At 38.7% G+C, this 20,008-nt stretch overlaps 1 long non-coding RNA gene across 2 annotated transcripts in view; it reads left to right on the plus strand.

The window, feature by feature from the left end:
* The window catches only part of LOC149409027 (uncharacterized), a 374,037-nt gene that overhangs the window by 144,708 nt on the left and 209,321 nt on the right, over positions 1-20,008 (plus strand). For both annotated transcript variants that reach the window (XR_016305303.1, XR_016305302.1), the window contains exon 2: positions 5,382-5,454. This is a non-coding gene — a long non-coding RNA (uncharacterized LOC149409027). The remainder of the gene's footprint in view (positions 1-5,381; positions 5,455-20,008) is intronic.

A 20,008-nucleotide genomic window follows, 5' to 3' on the forward strand; every position in this document is an offset into this window, starting at 1 on the left:
TACAAAAAATCAGCCCGTTTGGTACCATAGAGCCTGAAAAAACGGTTTCCATAGTTCGAACCCAAGTCTGAAATAAGCGTCCATAAAAATCTCGATTTTTCCAAAAATCCAACTTTATGGAAATTTTGTGAGAAATCGTTTTGGATCGAAAAAACTTCTTCGAAAGTTCGAGCCCAGGTCTGAAATAAGCGTCCATAAAAATCATTTTTCTAAAAATACAACTTTATGCAGATTTTGTTACTGAAATCGTTTTGGATCATGATTTTTATCACTATTCAAAAATTTCAGCCCGTTTGGTACCATAGAGCTTAAAAAAACTGCTTCCAATTTTCAAACCAAAGTCAGAAATTATCGTCCATAAAACTCATGATTTTTCTCAAAATACAACTTTATTAAAATGTTTTGACTGAAATCGTTTTGGATAACGATTCTGTTCACTATAACAAAAAATCAGCCCGTTTGGTACCATAGAGCCTGAAAAAACTGTTTCCATAGTTCTAACCCAAGTCTGAAATAAGCGTCCATAAAAATCGTGATTTTTCAAAAAATCCAACTTAATGCAAATTTTGTGACTGAAATCGTTTTGGATCATGATTCTTATCACTATTCCAAAATTTCAGCCCGTTTGTTACCATAGAGATTGAAAAAACTGCTTCCAATTTTCGAACCCAAGTCTGAAATTATCGTCCATAAAACTCATGATTTTTCTAAAAATACAACTTTATTTAAATGTTGTGACTGAATTCGTTTTGGCTAACGATTCTTATCATTATTTCAAAATTTCAGCCCGTTTGGTACCATAGAGGCTGAAAAAACTGTTTCCATAGATCGAACCCAAGTCTGAAATTATCGTCCATAAAACTCGTGATTTTATTGTGACCATCCCGTATCGTGATTGTCCGATCAGCAGCCGGGGTTTCACCTGCCGGCGGCCGGCCACTGTTTGTCGCGGGAGGTCTAGGTCTGTTACGGTGTGGGCCGTCACCGTGAACGCGTCTCCGTCGCCGCGCACCGACAGTCTCACCCGCCGGGACGTAGCATCGGACGAACACATCCCATTAGCGCCCCGAATTTGCAGGCCACGTACCGGACCCGCGGCTCCAACGATGTCTGCAACATATGCCTCGACTAGGGTTATTGCAGAGCCCTTGTCAAGCAGCGCGTGCACAGTCGCATGGCCCCCGGGGCCGCACAATGTCACGGGAATCACTTTCAGTAGCACGTTTCCCCCACTTTCCCACGTGTTCGTGACTGTGTGCGCCTCGGGGCCACGAGTGTACGCGTCATCGTGCAGCAAGCAATGATGCGGGGCACGGCACGTGCCCACTCCGCAGTTGGTCCGGTACTCGCACCGTTTTATCTGGTGCATACCGTCCAGACACTTAAAGCACAACCGTGCACTTTTTACAAGCTCCCAACGCGTACTGATTGTTTCTTCGGCGAATTGTGGACACTTGTAGAGCTTGTGCGAATCGTCTTTGCACAGTGCGCACCAAATTTCACTGCGGGGTTCCGGCCGCTCGTCGGTCACGTACACATTTTCACGATACGGGCGGGCGGCCCGCTGTTGTTCGACCGAGCTGCTCGGCCGCGCTGCTCGGCCATTGTCGGTGAGGCCCGACCGCGGCACCGCGTTGGTCAGCCGCTTCAGGAAGGCGGCAAGCTGCACCACGGTGGCCGCGTGCGTCTGGTCGGCCACCTTACCCAACCACAAGACGCGTAGGGCTAACGGCATCTTCGAGGCGATTTCGCTGAGGAGGGCCGGGTTGGAGAGGTAATCACCCCGCAGGTTCCCCAGCAAAGCCACGATGTTCTGCACCGTGCCCGAGAACTCCACCAGAGCCTCGGTCGATGCGTCCTCCTGCAGTCGGGTTAGCCGCTTTATCCGGTCGAACATGACCGCGGCGACAGAGTGCGCGCCCCCAAAGCGGTGCTCCAGGACATCCATGATTTCCGGCACCTGCGCCGGGTCCAGGAGGAGAGGGCTGACGGCTTCTCGTGCCTTTCCCTTCAGGGCACGCTGCAGCCGCATCAGGTTCTCGGCCGCCGTCATTCCGCAGGTGGCCGTCGATTGCAGGAATTGTGCCTTCCAGGCCTGCCACTCTATGGCGTCGCCAGCGTAGGGCGGCAAGTCCTTTGCGCTGGACTGCCGGGCGATGAGGGATGCCATCCGCTCATCTTCGGGATGGTAGCGAGGTGTGCCACCGGCCTGGGACTGCCGGAGGGCGTCGGCGAACATGGCCGTCACCTGGGCAAGAGGGACACTCCCTTGATGCACCCAGTCTCGTGTCTGCCTCGCTGCCTCATCCGCTCGGTTGCAGGCCCCGTATCCGTAAGCGGGGGATTGCGATGGCGAGATTCCGCTCGGGGCAAATGCTGGGAACTGGGCGGGCCCGCGGGTCACACCGGGATAGCCATACTGCGGCTCTGGTCCACCTCGCAGCGTCACGGCGCCTAGGGAAGCGCCGTCCGTGAGTGGATCCGCAGCATGGTTTTTCTCCGTCCCGGTTTGAGCCCTCACGGCGCGGCGTGAGTTCCCGATGACATCGGTAGTCTGGGCTGTGGCTTGTGGCACAGTGGGTTCTCCCCCCACTGTGAAGGTATGGCTGTGACCGGGGCCGCTAGGGGGCGCCGCAGTCTGTGGAAGGCCAGTGGTTTGCGCCTCCGCTGCGTAGCTCTGAGTAGGTACGCCCGGGGGCGCCGGCGTCGGCGTCGGTGTGTAATCCAGCCGCGGCGCAGTGGTTCGCACCTCCGCTGCAAACCCGAAGCCGTGAGTGAAGCCGCTAGATGGCGCCGCCGTCAGTTGGTAGTCCGCCCCTGGTGTTGTAGCTTGCAAAACAGTGGGCTCTCCCACTGTGTAGGCAAGGCTGTGACTGGGGCCGCTAGAGGGCGCCGCAGTCTGTGGCAGGCCAACCCGTGGGCCAGTGGTTTTTGCCTCCGCTGCGTACCCCTGACTAGGTACGCCCGGGGGCGCCGGCGTCGGCTGGTATTCCGCCCGTGGAGCTGTGGCTTGCGGAACAGTGGGCTCTCCCCCCACTGTGTAGGCAAGGCTGTGACTGTGGCCGCTCGGGGGCGCCGCAGTCTGTGGAAGGCCCACCCGTGGGCCAGTGGTGTGCGCCTCGGGTGCGTAGCCCAGGTTTCGTCCGAAGCCGCTAGATGGCTGGCTTCCGGGATAGGCTCCGTCGGGTTGCCAGGCTGCAGGTGAAGCGGTTTGCGTGAGGCCCTTCAGCGTGGCGATAAGTTCTGCCATCTGTCGGGCGTGGTCATCCTGCAGCTTCTGGGTGCGCCGCCTCTCAGCTCTTAGCTCGAGCTGCACCTGCCGGAGCGTATCCTCGCTGGAAGCCTCGCTTCTTGACGAGACGTCGGCCGCGGCAGGGGGCGTCTGTGGTGGTGATGCACCGGAGGGACCAGGCAGTAGGTCCGCTCGGGGATCAGAGGGGGCCAGGGGGGCGGTTGGCCGGAGTCCGGGGGGCGCGGCTGTGGCCGCCCCGGTTGGTGTGGGATCATCGCTTCCCTGCGATGAGTCCCCGTCAGCGCTGTTCTTCCCAGAGCGCAGTGAAGGTGACATCTTTCCACGGAGAGATCCGGCGTCGAAGGACCACTTATGTATCAGACGTAATGGTGACACATAAGACTGTAAAAGGGGCGGTGATCCCAATCTGTGGAGGCGTGAGATGTCGTCCTTCAGTGGCGTGGAGGGGTAGAACGGGGCCGTCTCTGAAGCCGCTGTAGAGCTGGTCCGATTACTTGTCGCTTGTTCTTGAGCTGATTCCGAGTCTGGTCCGAAAGGGTAGGCAGTCCGTGGTCCAGGGTGAGGCGGGGGTCAGAGTGAAAGAAGGCGAGCAGAGTCAGAAGTCGGAGCGAGGTAGAGGGCAGAGCAGAGAGAGAGGTGTAGAGCTGGTGGTGGTTTCTGGTTATCTGTCTTTTCAAGGGACTGTTGCCCGTTTTATAGGCCACCGGCGGCAGGCGCTGGCCGAGCGACGCTCACACGGGCCAACTTTCTCTTTGATTCTGGGAATCGAAGCCCGTGTTTGTGACGCGCTCGCGGCCCCGCCGCCGGTCTGGTTACCGCCTCTCGGCCGGTAATTTTGGGCCACGGCCTCTCTTTGTTCAGGCACGGTCCTCAGAATCGCGCTTGTGGAACGTTCGGGCGGCAAACCACCTCGCACGCTATGACGGCGCACGGCCCTTTGCTTCGGGTCGCGGCCGAACGTTCCCTCTCGTATAAGCACGATTATCATAACCGTGCCCGAATTAAATGCTAAGCTAATTAAATGCTATTAATCCACCAGCTCTCTCGGTATACTTCTCTGCCCGTGTCTCCTAGCCAAGCTCCGACGTTTCATTTATTGTTTACATATTCATTTTTACATAGGGGTTCAGACATACATTTTATACATTTCTTTCATTTTATACAATTTAGGTTTAGACAGATTGGCGTAGATTATAGATTGGCGACCGCGGCCGAGCCCGGAGCAGTACGTCCGTAACAAATTTTATATACTTAATTAATCAAAACTATATTTTTTTCCAAAATTTTTATGAGATGTCTTACTGACAGCCCTGATTCAATAGAGCTAACTCTTAGTTCTCAGCAAATTCAACCAAATTCAATATTGAAGGTAACAATAACCTCAATACTAAACTACTCTACGGATTGAAAATAAAAATGCTAATGTACCTATGTATACCAGATGTTATTTTTGTTTAATCTTCAACATAATTTCTCAGTAATTATTCTGTTTAACATAATACTGTTTCGCTCCTGTGAACCACTGTAAATATAAATCATGTATATTGTAAAAGCCTTTTACGGCGTCTAAATAAATAAATAAATAAATAATCAAATTTTAAGACTGGTGAGATATTTTAAAAAGTGCCACAAAAACTTCATTGTTATGTAAATTTAAAATTCATTAATTATTTAAAGATTATTTATCTACGCTAGTCGGCAAATATTCTGACTAAATTTTCCCATTAATAATAGTTCATCAACTTAATTAAATTTCCACTTTAGAGAAGAAGCAATGAACTGGACACTGGGTACTTACCTACTAGTGTATTCCGTTTAACTATGACCTTTCAGTTCATAAAATAAATATTGTTAGCTCTATCATACGCGCACACTATAACATTGATTTGAATAAGCAATTACAACGATTTTTAGGTACCCATCTGCATCAACCCACCATATCAAAATATTATTATTTATTTTAATTAATTAGTATGTACATGAGTTCTATCACATTAACTTTCGAATTTGATAAGAAATTTTCTTGTGTCACGCTTTTTCAAAGTTCTTATGTATTTTGTGTGTTGTAACAGTGTGAGCAGCAATATTGATTATCGCGGTAATTAATTATTTTTTCCTCTTTTTGCAGCTTTGTGAAATCAACGATGACCCAAAAAGGAAAGAGTTTTTGGACGACCTATTCTCCTTTATGCAGAAAAGAGGTAAGCTTCTATGATTCTATTAATTTTTAATTTATCTGATAGTATTAATACTCCAGCGTCTGGACGATGTAGGCCCTCTGATTGGTCAAATTTAAATTTTCTGTTTCGTTCAAATTCCGCTAACTTCAAAATTAAGACACGATTTGAAAATTAAGAAACGATGCTCATAAAATTTTTGGATAATATCGAAGAAAATATGTTTTAGAAAGTTCACAATCCATTGGATTAATTACATTACAGTAAAAATTATCCACAATTACGTATTGAAATTCGACGTTTATCATTATTCACGCGGTGTAGCATGTAGGTTAATTTATGATTCACGCGAAAGACACATTGTTCAGTGCTGCCAGCGTATATCGATTTCCAATCAATTCAAAAAGCCTTTATATCCAGTTAGTGTCAAGCAATGTACAATGAGTTAGTTAGCGCCCTTTGCGGCAGCTGGACGCGTCATGCCGTCTTCCAACCGCTTTGTGTTTTTTTTTTGTATTTTCAAGGGAAACGAGGCAACATCCCTTTGAAATTATTTTTAAAATCAGTGAATCAACATTTTAAATTAACTTACCAATTAGTTATTAGAACTTTATAGTAATGTGATTAGAGTGCAGTGTTTTAAAAATGAATAATCGAGAATTGTGCTAAAAATATATTCTAAATTCTCGTCCTAAGTTGAACTTAGGACGAGAATCGGTAACTGTAGGTGGTACGCCAGATGTTTTCAAATGAATTCTTGGAAACTCTGAAAGCCCTAACAAGTGCACAGGGTAATTTATTGCGGAACAATGCACCACTAACACAATCACCAGGAACAAGTGTACAAGGAGATGAACTTGCCGAACGACACAGCGGTGTGCCAACGGTTTGTTATCTATGTGAGGATACTGTGACAGCGCTTAATTAGCAGCAGACACATACCTGGACGGATGACGAACCTCGTGCCGGCACTGTTGGTGGGCGCGGTGCACTCTTTCGCTGCAGCAGCTGGTCCAGTTTCCTCACCACCTAGGATTCTTGCTGCAGAGTCTCCATCTTCTACCTTGTCGAATGTCACAGCGGTGCTGCCAAGGTCTGGAATCCATGAGAGGACATTGTGTCAGCGCTCTATTAGCAGCAGACACATACCTGGACGGATGACGAACCTCGTGCTGGCACTGTCGGTGGACGCGGTGGACTCTCGCTGCAGCAGCTGGTCCAGTCTCCTCACCACCTAGCATTCTTGCAGCAGATTCTCCATCTTCGTGTCACCTGTTTCTGTACTTTATTTTATTTAACTTAATTTCAATTTCAATTTGTAATATTTATATACTTTTTGTAATATCTGCATTAACTGTAAAGCGCCCCTGAGGTGATATCTATGAAGCGGCGCTATACAAATCATCCAATAAATAAATAAATGTCAGTGTAATTTTTTAAAGTAATATATATTTATACAAATATATAATTATAAATAATAAATATAATATATTATTATCCACCATTATAACGCCGGCTGCAAAAATAACCAGTTCCACTCGATACTTAAATACGTAATTTATTATTTTTTGATATTACAACACCGACCCCATGCGCCGCCATGCGCTGTCAATGTTTGATATGTGTCATATGTGATAATTACCGAATTTTTATTTGTCGAAATCGTAATTCGCACAGAATTTCTTAGAGCGGAATGGCCGCAGATAATAATTCCTTCCGAAGGCGAAACGCGCCATTTTGTCTGTCGTCCTTTTCCAATCAAGCTCCTCGTCCCTGTCCCCCTCCGGTACGACTGGTACAATAATAACTCCGACCGTAGTTAATTACAAATAAATAAATTATTCAATAATCGGCCCGTGGGCAGATGGCACGAGACAGGGCTGCCAGCCACCTCATGCGTCTTGTCTCGGTCCTGCAATGAAATCTTAATCACGATTCAAAGAAAGTTAAATCAACTTTTGTTGGATTTAATGTGTTTACAAAAAGTATCGTCAATGATAAGGATGATTTAAGGTTTAAATTTATTAACTTCGCTCTGGTTTTATATTATACTATGGAGGTTACTCGCGTTAGTATACTATTTTTAAGATTGAACAATTGAAAAATTTGAGAAAAACAATATGGCGTCTTGTCTTCTTTTAAAAATATAAATTAATATTTCAAACAATGGAAATTTACACAAACGATGGAAATGTCGTGACATTACTGACAGAAAAAATTGAAATCTTGAAACACGGAATTTGCGCAGCTTGTGCACAAAAACTGCAAATTTCGTGCCTCAAGATTTCATCTTTTCTGTTTCAGGAAACAAACTTGTATTTTATGGTTTTTATTTGATTGTGTATTTTAATTTTAATATTGTTCACGGTTATTTTCACAAAGACTAGTACGTATTTTTTTTATTATTTGTTACGTATTTAAAGTGACCGATTTTAGCCAACCCTGTTGCACACCTGAGTGCAAAGAGTCGCTCCGAGTCGATGGCTTGAGTCATGATATTAATATAATGCGAATGGTTTACAAACTCGCTACACTTACCAGCGAGCCCGTGTGTGGAAAATAATAATATATGCCTTATATCTTATATTATAATTCCGCGAGAGTTATTGTTGCCGGCCGCGTGCCATCTGTGGAGAACTAAATGCACTACGGAAGATGAGATGTATTCAATTCATCTTATCTAAGCTCGAACATCGTCATGTAACGTTACATAGTAATATACCTTCCTATTTATTCTAATTCATGTCATTTCTTTTTAAAATCATTAATTCACATTTTGACAGCCTGCATTATTTGCATTTGATTTAATTTCATTTTCCTAATATAGTCACCCGAAATAAAAATATATTTCACTGTGACTAATTCCACGGCATACACGGCTTAGGTAACCAATACGCAGAAGTATCAGATATTTTTAATAGCACCGAAAGAACTAAAAAAAGCATTTCACATATTTATAGGAAATAGTTATTAGTTAAAATCCGGATTGTAAATTTCCGTTATTATTTTTTTTATATTCTAATATTTACCGTGTAAATGTTTTGTAATCGTTGTAAAAAATGCATCATTCTATATTTAAAGGTAGGTATCTACTTTGTAATGCAAATAAATAATCATATTTCAAGGTTTCGGCTTCTGCTAAAAAAAGAGATAATAACTGAATGAAAATAAATTATTATGAAATTCTTCTAATCTGCCAAGTCTCTCAATTTTTGTTCAGTTCGATTTTTATTACTTGCTTTAGAATGCGACATTACAATAATAATATGTTTTTACATAAAACAATAACTTTGTGAACATCGATTTTATTTGACATATATTTTGCCGACCCGGTTTCGCTTGTGCCGTAGATGTTTTAGGGCAGTATAAATAATACTCTACTGATAACTGCCTGACAAAGCTACAGACGATTCCGGTTCTGCTTGGAGATAAGGAATTGTACTTAACCTTAAAATTAATAGTCTTTTGCTTTCATCCAAGAGAATCGCAGTTAACGAAAAAGTAATTCATTTTAAGGTACAATTCTCCATCCTTGAGTAGAACCACATCACAAAGTATCTGCTTCTTGTGAAAATAGAATAATATGTAAATAAAACATTTAAATAGTATTGTTATTTTCTGTTGTATTTTTATAAGACATATATTTTATTCCACCTATGCCAAATCTAATGATTGTTTTCTCTTGTTTAAGGTAAGTCACTTCGCAGTAATTAAAATATGACGAATTCTCCTTTGCTGATAAGGTCGGTAAGTAATGAAAAATAAATTTTAAAAAAAATATTAATAAAAGCGCACGTTCGTTAAGAGAGTAACAAGATAGTAAATTTAAAGTTTTGAAAAATTACCATCTCCTGCATATTGATAATGCCTTCAGAGGGCGAAACAGCTGTCACGCGTAATAATAATTACACAGCAGAACTTGTTTAAAAATAAACTGTTTTTATAAACCCAATAACAATATTATTGAATATATAAAAAATAAAATATAAAATTTTATTTACTGTCTTGAATCGGCATCTACATAATATTACGATAAAAATGTCTTTATCAAACATCGGAAGCTTCGGTTTACAAAATTATAATTATTACAACACATTTTAAAAAGTTTGAAGATGACCGTATCATGGTGAAATAAAGCAATAACTTTGTGAACATCGCTTTTATTTTTTTACACCTTTTGCCGACCCGGTTTCGCTTGTACCTTAGATTCTTTAGATTCGAAGCTACAGCGCTAGGGAACCTGAGGGACGATTCCGTTTATACTTGGGGATAAAGAATTGTCCTTAATCTTAAAATTAACGGCACTTTCGCTTTCATCCAAGAGAATCGCAGATAAGGCGATGCCATACGTAGTCATGCAAAATCATGTGTTTTTGGTTTTAAAATTTGGTCGCCTATAATGTTTCAGATGCTTTAATTAAATACTGCGAGTAGAATTACATCAGAATCAGTTCGGTTCAGTTCGTAATATAATTTACTTGTGATTAAAATGTAAACTAAGTGATTTAATTGTAAATTATAACTTAACCTCGAAATAGACAACCTAATAATAAAAGTGTTTTCATACTTCAAACAGGCCCATAACAAGAAGAAAATAAATTTGGCTGACACCACTGGCATTGGCTGACACCAATTTTATTTTCTTCTTGTTATGGGCCTGTTTGAAGTATGAAAACACTTTTATTGTAAGGTTGTTTATTTCGAGGTTAAGTTATAATTTACAATTGAGATGACTCTTCCTTTCACCCTTTGAATTTAATTTTTTTTTTTGTAATACCTAAGTGATCTTAGGCCACTGGCATTAAAATCTCCTTAGAACTCTCTCTCCCTTTGATAGCTACGAAGCTCAAGGTTCTCAAGTAATATATATACATTTCTATAAAGACAAATGTACTTGGTTAATTAACACGCCGGTTACGACCTTCAACGTAACTCCCTCGTATTTAGTTGTAATTAAATCCCACCAAACGTTGTGTGATTTTTTTCTTTATGGTATCGGGTTTTTAATTACTTTGTTTGGTAACCCCTAGTTCTCTTTAGGACAGGGATGGAGTCAGAGATGTTAATTTCAAAGTTAACGAATCGAAGTTGGATCAATATACCTAAAGCCCCCGTTTTCTCCATACTGTCTATCTCTCTTAATCTGATCTCCTTAGAAGTTCACCTAAGCCGTCCTCCCGACCTGTCATAAAACCTTAATACACAATACGAAAAGTCAAATATAATTTGTTAGTAAATTACAATCATAATTTGTTCTCCGGGGCCCTCTGGATTGCCGACCTCTCCTACTAGATGGGATAAACATGAGACTAATTTCAAGCGTGTTAGTAGAATTCGGTTGTTGCATATATGACGAACTCGGAATATTACTTTGCTAGCAAAATCTGGCTCCTACCTCCTGCAAGACGTGAGAATGATCCGTATCGATCTGGGTTTGGCATGATCATTCGACCCAATCTCCTAGTAGGTGCCTCAGTCACCGTGTTCTAGTCAACCATTCTTGTGGCCGTCACATACTACGTCCAAATCTCGAACAGAGTCCTCACGCTTCCAGATTCCAACCCCTCCTGGACTACATTTACTTAGAACGAACCGGTTTCGTTCTATATGCAAAAATATACTTGCGGCTGAAACTTTGGAATTGTAATGAGAATTGTAGTCGATATCGAATTCAGTAAGAAAATCTCTATACAGTTGCACTTTTAGAAAAACCACGACTTTTTTGGACGCTAATTTCAGACTATTGTTCGAACTTTGGAAGCAGTTTTTCGAGGCTCGATGGGACCAAACGGGCTGAAATTTTGTAATTGTGATGAGAATTGTAGTCGAAATAGAATTCAGTCATAAAGTCTCCATAAATTCGTATTTTTAGAAAAATCATGATTTTTATGGACGCTTATTTCAGACTTGGGTTCGAAATTTGGAAGCACTTTTATCAGGCTCTATGGGACCAAACGGGCTGAAACTTTGGAATTGTGATGAGAATTGTAGTCGAAATCGAATTCAGTCATAAAGTCTCCATAAATTTGAACTTTTAGAAAAATCATGACTTTATTGGACGCTAATTTCAGACTATTGTTCGAATTTTTGAAGCACTTTCATCAGGCTCTATGGGACCAAACGGGCTGAAACTTTAGAATTGTGATGAGAATTGTAGTCGAAATAGAATTCAGTCATAAAGTCTCCATAAATTTGTATTTTTAGAAAAATCATGATTTTTATGGACGCTTATTTCTGACATGGGTTCGAACTTTGGAAGCACTTTTATCAGGCTCTATGGGACCAAACGGGCTGAAACTTTGGAATTGTGATGAGAATTGTAGTCGAAATCGAATACAGTCATAAAATCTTTATAAAATTGAATTGTAGAAAAATCATGACTTTTTTGGACGCTAATTTCAGACTATTGTTCGAACTTTGGAAGCAGTTATTTTTAGATATCGCATTAACACCAATCACTTTTGCACCAATCTTACTTAAGTTAATTTTCTTCCTGATTTTATTTTGTATATTTTCTGAAGATTCGTCAGCATTGTTCGATGAAACTATTAATTTATAATCACTTTCCAATATTTTATTTTGGTTTTCATCTACTTTGCCGTATCCAAATGTTGGTTCAATTATTTTTCCCTTTGCAAGATAATTAATCAGATAACTGAAGAGTTAGATGTCCCATCCAGTTGAATATAGCACTTGTTTTTGTTGTAATTAAGTTAATTTGTTCTTTATTAAATTTATTCACTTTATCTTGAATACAATTCAATAAATCATCAATTGCCTCCTTCGCAGAATCCATGAATTGATGTGGATTCATATTTTTTTGAAGTAAAAAACACCGTTTTTTAATAAAAACCGTAATAGGTTCTAGATATTTAGGATAAACTTTAAATTTCGTTATGTTTCACTGTTTGTTAATTGTTTAATTCACTAAATTGTTGTGTCTTATTGTCCTTTTTTCACAAACAATGAAATAGAGCACAGATTCACTTTTTTAAAGTTTGAAAACGCACAAAGAACGCACGATCGTGAAATCAATGTATTCTGCACTTTTTTACTGCTAAAATATAGCTTTATTTGCGTTTATTTCTTTAAATTAGTATGAGCAAGGATGAAACGTCAAGTCTGTAGGTAGATAAAATTATTATATTGATTTGTAAAGTTATAAATTTCAGAAAGGTTTACGAGACACAAAACGGTAGTGAATATAAAATAATACCATTATATCTACTTATTGCAAAAACATGTTCAAATTAACATACTACCACATAAACCGATTTAACTTTGCGATGTAGTTTAACTCTAAATAACTCCAAATTTTTAATACGTTTTTAATGCCATCTGGTGTTAAAATTAGACCCGCATCGACTAGTAAAACTCGAAAATTTAAAAAAAAATTAACCTTTTAGATAAACACAAATTAGGAAACTGCGTAAAATTATGGTGCCATTTTTACTCGCGAATACTTCGTAACTCCTTAATTCAGTATTGGCCGGTGAGCCGTGCACGCTTGTTGTGTTTTTGACTGAGGAAATTTATTAACGGTGTAATAGTTTTACCGTGAAATTAACTGAGATAAGTTGATTAATCAATTTTGAACATTTTATAACCTTAATTTTAATTATGAAGTCACGAATAGTGTTTTGTATCTGTAGTCTAAAGTGACGTCTCCTGCACCGTGTGACGCTCTGCCGTAGATTTCTTGTTTTATGTGCCTCTTCGGTTGCGTTCACCGCTTTTACAGTGGTACCTGCTTATCACCACACGCCCTCCTGATGTCATCATCACTGCACGAATTGATTTAACTAACCCGGAGCCCTTCGCGTCCTACCTACAGGTGGATCTCTTCCTGATGCATATCCGGATCCGGTTCTTCACTGTCCTCTTCAAACAAACCCAAAATATTGACGGTGGAACGTGCGGCAATTCCATCTCGTCTCTCCTCAGACACAGTCCGTTCTCTGTCAGGCATCTTCCGCGGGTCAAGCACATGTCTTGGTATGCCATCTACTTCGATGTTGTTGACTGAAGTAAGACCTGTCACCCTTCCATGCACGATGTGCATCTCCCATCTACTGGCTTAACCGCAAGAAGATCGCCCACTTAGAGCTCAGTCAATACTTCCTCTTCTATATTCACTTGCGCAGAAGAGTGTCTCCACGAGTAAGTGTGAACTATACTAGACAGCGCAATACCTCGATCATCCTGACTTTTTGCAGCCAAAGATTGTACCGAAACACTGCCTGCAGGGGGATCGCTTCCACTTCTGGCTGCAGTTCTCTTTATTGTTTGATGATGTCGTTCAACTATACCATTTCCAGCTGGTCGGTATGCCGCTCAAAATCTTTGACGAACATTCCATCTCTTACACTTATCTGTAACACTGTAGGAACAAAATGCAGTACCATTGTCCATGAGAACTACTTTGGGCGGGCCTCTTTCCCGAAACACTTCTTCCAAATGTCTGATCATCGAAGCTGCATTATCTGACTCGATTTCCCGCCACACGGCAAATCTACTCGGACCGCAATCGATAAATGTGAGTAAACATTTCCTACCGAAATGAGTAACATCAACTGCCAAGCGACTCCAGGTTGTCACAACATTAAGATTACCCGCTTCATGGGATGATGGTGGAGGGTCAATTGTCCTGCATTGTACGCAGGAACGCACGCATCTATCGACGTCCTTTCTTCTCGCCTCGGGATCGACCAGCCGGGCAAGATGAAGCGTTCACTTTACTCCAAAGTGATGCTGAGCATGAAGAGTTTCTACGCTTAAAGCACATGTTTGCTCACCAGTTCCACTTTCAAGTCTCTCCCACCTATCTTCACACTCTGAGGAGTCTCTTTCACAACGTTTCCTGTCATGGCTATTCTTTGCCCAGGTCTTGCAAACCCTAGTAAGTACATCAGTTTTATTTCTACAGGAGAACAAGGGTGATCGACAATGTCAGATCAAATTCTTCTACGATCTCCTTCATCAACCCCAAGCGTCACTTAACGAGCATCTCTGACACGACTACTCCCGGTCAGTGTAGATCTCACCCAGCACAAAACCGTCGCCGAATCTGTAATGATCTCTAGAGTTTGAAGATTTCACTTGAGAGTCAGATTTAATCGCTTAAGGAAGGAAAAGTACCAGCATTTACAAGACTTAAAACAGACATTAGAAAAGGATTACCACTCCTTTTACGATAACCTTCCGCATCATTAAAATCTTTAAAATGCATCTAAATAGACTGCCTCGACATATACATGCATTGTTGGGTTTTATTTTGTGAATGAAAAATTCCTATCTCTCAAATTTTCCGCTAGGTTTTTTTTTTTTTTTTTTTTTTTTTTTATTTTTTTTTTTTATTTATTTAATTTAATATAATTACATTTAATACAATATAAGATATGGGTAGTCCCACAAAGCTGTGACAATCAGCTTGTCTGTAGGTTCTACCATTTAATGTTATAACATAATACACATTAGCTTAAGTTTAAATATTAATACCAAATATAATGTTTAGGATAGATAAACGTTTTGTTCATTTATTAACCACTTTTTTGTCAGTTTAGGGCAGGGTTCCTCATTATTTTTCAAGTTAAAGTTTTTGTTAAATTTGTTATAAATCACAGGTATCAAATAGTCAAGTGTTCTGCTACCATACTTATTTGATATTAGTGGAATTTTTAGGCCTTTTTTTTCAGTAAATCTTGTTTTGTGACTATGCACCAATGGCTTTTTGTACGCATTTTCTCCCGCATTATCCATAATTATAATAAACCAGAGAAGCCCTTTAATTGGGAGTAGGCCCTCAGAGCCATACAGTAATTTTAAGTTGTTTCTTTGTTTGTAAATGCTAGGTTTAACAATTTTTTTAATTATAGCAGTTTGTAGATTTTGAATGAATTTAATATTAATATTACTCGAGTGTCCCCAAGTTCGAATTCCATATCTAAGTATTGATTCGACCATAGAATGATATATAAGTTTGAGAGTACATCGAGGCAATACAAATTTTAATTTATAAAAATTACTCGCTAAACATCGGAGCTGGTTACAAATTTTGATCACACTTTTGTCCCATTTAAAGTTATTGTCTACGATTATGCCAAGGTAAGTATATTCGTTTGCAAAATCAATTTTTTCACAGCAGCAGATATTATCCATTTTTTTATGTATACAATCAAAATTATGTGCAGTTATTTTAGGTAAGTTCCACATTTTCAAGCTCGGTGATCTTATATACATGCATTTAGTTTTTTTGACATTAATAATTAATCCTACATCATGAGACCATTTAAGTAGTTCGTTAAAGTCAATTTGTAATTCTTGAATAGCTATTTCAGGGTTTTCATTAGAGACAACTAGTGCAGTATCATCAGCAAAAATAAATCTACGGGCTATTTTAAAAAGTTTAGACATGGCAATTACATATATAATGTATAATTTTGGTCCTAAAATTGACCCTTGTGGCACCCCTGATTTAATAAATCTAAAATTACTCATTACATTCAAAATCTTTACATACATTTTTCTATTTGTTAAATAGTTTTTGAAAAATGATAGGAGTTTACCACGGATTCCTATGATTTCGAGTACCTTGATTAATTGTGTATGGCTGAGTGTATCGAAAGCTTTTGAGAAATCAATAAATAATACTAGTACATGTTTTTTTGAGTTAAGCTCTGAATTTATATAATTGGAAAATTTTTCGAGCAGTTTATCACAGCTTTTTTGTTTTTGGAAGCCATACTGACATTCATCAATAATGCCCAAATTATTTAAATATTTATCCAAATTTATAGATATATATTTTTCTAATATTTTTTCTAATGCGGGTAATAAGGAAATAGGCCTATAATTATTTGTTACGGTGTGATCTCCATTTTTAAAAATGGGCCTTATGATGCTGCATTTTAGTTCAGCTGGAATGTGACTTGTGTCAATAATTCTGTTAATTAGGTGAGTAATTATAGGACTAAATAATTTAACATGTTTTTTTAGATCATACATGCGAATTAGATCCACGCCCGGTGTCTTTGAATTTTTCATTCTTCCGATAATGCATTCAGTTTGTTCTGTATTAGCTCTTGGTAGGTACATTGAATGTTGCAAATGTTCTTGCTTCAACTCAGACGCCCGAACATTGCATTCGTGCAATAACTGATTTACGCCGTCGTCAAAGAATTTTGCAAAGTTTTCTGCCACCACATCCGCAGTTTGGGAATTTAAGAAATATTTAGATATGACTTCATCACAATCTGATTTATTTTTCCTACCCAATACTTGATTTACTTCATTCCATGTTTTTTTAATGTCCTTGAAACAATGTTTAAATTTGTTATTATAGTATTTTTTTTTGTGTTTAATATTTTTTTATTTAGTTTATTTCTGTATTTCTTGAATTCGATTTCATATATTTTATTGTTAGGCGTGTTTTTCCATTTCCTCCATAATGTATCACGTAGTTGTATATTTTCAATGAGATTATAATTTATCCAGCCCTTTTGGTTATTACGCTGTTTATTTGTATTTGATTTTGTTTCAGTACTTTTTTCGTAAATATATTTGAATTTCGATTTAATTTCTTCATAAATTAAGTTAGGTTCCGTTATGTTTAGTATTTCATTCCAATCAGTGATTTCAATAAGTAGGTCGACTTTTTTTTCCGATATTACAGTATATTTCGTATGGTGCGATTTATTGGTGGTACCTGCCTCATAGGTAGAGAAACGCATCGTTGTTGCAATAAGGTAGTGATCCGCTATTATAGTTTCACATACAAATGAGCTGATTTCATTTGTCTCTCTCTCTCTTACATAGATATGGTCTAGACATGTAGCCGTTACATAGTTAGTCAGTATGGCTTCACGGGTAACGTCATTAATACATTTTAAAAATCCAAATTTAGCCATAATGTTTTCATATTGCATTACAATTGGTTCCTGATAATTTAATAAGTTTATGTTCGTATCCCCAAGTACCATAACGGATTCGTTAATTTCAATATTTCCCAATATTACATCTAGCTCTTCGAGAAATATTTTTTTATTTGAATTAGGTGGTCTGTATATTGCCAATATATGTAGACGTTTATGTTTTTTGACAGAAATAGTTCCGTAGACACATTCAAATTTAGTTGGCATTATGTTAATTTGTTCAAACGTTAGGTGATCTTTCACATATAAAATAATCCCGCCTCCCGATTTGTTTTTTCGACAAAAGTAATGAGAAGTAAAACCCAATATTTTGTATAGATGTATGTCATTTTCATTAATCGACGTTTCACAAAGCGTGATTATATCAATATTACTTAGAGAGCTAGAGATAACGACAAGAAACGTATCCCAATATTTTGATAAGGATCGAATATTTAAGTTGATTGCAGTTAAATTATTATTTCCCGAAACATGTTTTTTGATAATCCAGTTCTCAAAACTTTGTGTGCGTTCATAAGCGATTTCAGAGGTGTCAAAATCTACGTTCAAATCACCCATATTGAATAATATTTTATTAGGCGGCAATAGTATTTAAACAAGTGTTGTTCATAAAACTGTTCGCAGAAAAGTATGTATCTTTTGTAAAATACGTATCTCCATTCTCGGTTTTTATGTAAACTTCCTAACTCCGATTTGAAATAGAAAGCCTTAACTTACAAAAGTTTAATGATTGAAAATAAATTTCGAAATATATTATATGTTCGAAACATAAATAAAAAGAATGAGCCGTCTTTCATTTTTTTTCACTATGAGGTTTTTTGTGCCTCCTGTAAAATTTTACATTTGGTGGTTACGCATTCTACGAATTAATGCGACGATATGGAAACATAGGTTGAATAAATGTCGTGATTTTGATCTGCATCGGCTGTTAGTTTGGTATTTATGTATAATTTGCAAATACGATGGTTACTCTGAAGATCAAGTTGACAAGTTTTTCGAAATTTAAGGCTTTAGGAATGAATAATGGAAAACCAAACCAACTAATCGCAAACGGCGCAAACCACTTTTGCTCCCAAATCCAGATTTTTCAATTTCACATGGTAAAATATACGATTTGTTAATAATGATCTGGAAACGCTGCCCGCAACCCTGTATCTGACTCCAAAAGTGCAGATTAAAATAGATTCAAGGGTTCAAATAATTTTTTAAATAAATAATTTTGTTAATGCCGCCATTTACCTTTAAGTATCTTCACTTTACCAATGTCGAATAGTTCTACCAACGATAGCAAAGTATGATTCAATTCATACACTTACTCAACTGTGTTTAAATTGCCTTACCGTTGATACCTCCGTCGTATTTGTGTCACCTTTTAAAGGTTTGAACACAGCTCTCAGTTAAGCTTTAATCGCACCACTTTTTATAAAAAGATTCCTTTCGATAACTTGTTGAATTTTGACCTAATTCTAGCGTGATTGTATCACAACGTTCAACGTATTCGTACAACGGATACCAAAAACGTTTCTCAGATTGCCACTAATCTTCTCATATATATTTGAGTTTAAAAAAAAAATAATACAAGTACAATAATAATATATTATATTTTTTACGTACACTCTCCTAATATATATGAGAGTATTAGTGCAAAGGAGTCAAATCATACAATGTCCAGTGTGTTTAATAGATATAGTGTTTTTTCAAATTTTAAATTCAATCTTTAGCAAACACATCATTTACTATGTTCGTTATGTTGACGACATTTTGGTCTGTTGGAAAGGCACCAACAGACAATTAGATCTTTTTGTCACATTTGCTAACTCCATCAACCGTAAAATCTGCTTTACGGTTGAAAGAGAGTGTAATAAGAAAATTAATTTTTTAGACCTAACAATCGGTAGAGAAAATAATAAACATACGTTCGAAATTTTCCGTAAGCCTACGTTTACAGATACGACCATTAATTATAAATCTTTACATCCATGGTCACATAAATTATCTGCCTACCACTCAATGGTGCATAGGCTTACTAACATCCCACTCGACAAGAAAGCATACGAGAAGGAAAAAAATACAATCCTAACTATTGCTAAAAATAACGGCTTCAAGGGTAGAGACATCGAAAAAATAATTAATAATAATAAACACAAAAATAACCTTAAATTAATTTACCCAGCGACTAATAATAAGACGAATAATAAATTCGGGTGTTTAGAATTCATCGGACAGACATCTAATAAAATTGCCAAAGTCCTCAAAAAATGTGGCTTAGATATTGCTTTCCGCACAAATAACAACTTAGGATCATCTCTTAAAAACTCAAAAAGTAAGGTACTCAAATTACAAAATAGTGGCATTTATAAACTCCAGTGTGACGAATGCAACGCTGTTTATGTTGGACAAACGGGCCGGTCCTTTAACACTAGGTTCAAAGAACATATAAGATCTTTTAAAAATAATAATAAAATACAATCTCAATTTGCCAAACATCTCCTAGATGAAAATCACTCACTTAATGATAATAATAAACCAACTCCGTTGCACGTACAAAATAAAGGCCGTAAACTGAATCTTTTAGAGCAGTTAGAAATTAACAAAAATTCTAATAATCCGAAAGCTATTCTAATTAATGAACAAACCAATATAATTCG

Source organism: Hesperophylax consimilis, unplaced genomic scaffold, assembly GCF_061612785.1.
Source record: "Hesperophylax consimilis isolate HC1 unplaced genomic scaffold, BYU_Hcon_1.0 scaffold_38, whole genome shotgun sequence".
Taxonomy (NCBI): Eukaryota; Metazoa; Arthropoda; class Insecta; order Trichoptera; family Limnephilidae; genus Hesperophylax; species Hesperophylax consimilis.